The sequence below is a fragment of the Cynara cardunculus genome (assembly GCF_001531365.2).
Source record: "Cynara cardunculus var. scolymus isolate 2C chromosome LG 1, CcrdV1, whole genome shotgun sequence".
In the NCBI taxonomy this organism is placed as follows: Eukaryota; Viridiplantae; Streptophyta; class Magnoliopsida; order Asterales; family Asteraceae; genus Cynara; species Cynara cardunculus.
Genome location: NC_037528.1, coordinates 22,926,645 through 22,927,746, shown reverse-complemented (window position 1 = coordinate 22,927,746; position 1,102 = coordinate 22,926,645).

The window sequence follows — 1,102 nt, the reverse complement described above, 5'->3', positions numbered from 1 at the left end:
ATATTAACTACTGTTTATTAATATTAGTAATAATTAATTTTTATTTGTATTTATAACAATTAATATCTATTTATAATTAATACAATAAATAAAAATTGATATTTAATGAGAATTATAATTGAAAATAATAATAAAAAAACTCATAATAAGCGAATCATTATGCTCGATAAAAGGAAAAAGGAAAGCTCAAATAGAAAACAACACTACTGCTAGTAATTGAATTCAAGCTTTCATTAGCTCCTTTAGGATGGGCCGTCCGAAAGCATTCAAAATGTATGAACTCCGGAGCACCCCCGAATGATCGTGTTGGTGAATTGTGACCTCATACAATCATGTCGTTCTTTCGTTTTGTCTGGTCTCATATTGGATACTGTGTTGTATCCTAGTAAGCAAAGCTGTAAATTTTGATTAAAAAAAGACCCGAACCCCATACCTTTTCATTCGCCTGATCGTGAGACCGACTGGTCGAACAGAGACGAAAGTCGCCCTTACTTGTGCGGGACAAAACAAAAATATCTAGCATTAATGCTTTTTGGGCAGGATGAGGTGAAAGTAGAAGGCATGGCAAAGTGAGGCAACATAGGCGGGTGAGGCGAGAGTCCTTCACTGCACTCACTGAAGAGAAAAACAAAAGTTTTTTTAGGTTTATTTTGGAAAGGTGCTAAATGGGGGTAGGGGAAGAACGACCATCTCAAGACACATCACGACCTACATGCAACATCGGCTATTCGTACAGTAGTGAAACAAGGTATGCAACAAACAGAAGTTATGACCACAAAGGCATACATAGAAGGCAAATGAGAGAAAGAGCTCGATAACAGAAAGGGGTTGATAGTCCCGTCTGCTAGGCTTTTCCGAACTTCCCAAGGTAGAGCCTCGAAGCTGGCCCAAGCGAAGATCGCAGTTTTTCTTTTGGCATGTTTCATCAATGCTGGCCTAGTCGAGCTTTTCAATAAAATAGCTTATTAATGTTAATATAAATTAGCTTATGTCAACCAAACATAAAAAAAACCTAGTTTATGTTTAATAAGTTAAACCGATAAAAGTCCCGATAATAAACATTTGGAAAAAAATCATGTTCCTACAAGAGTAATCATCATAT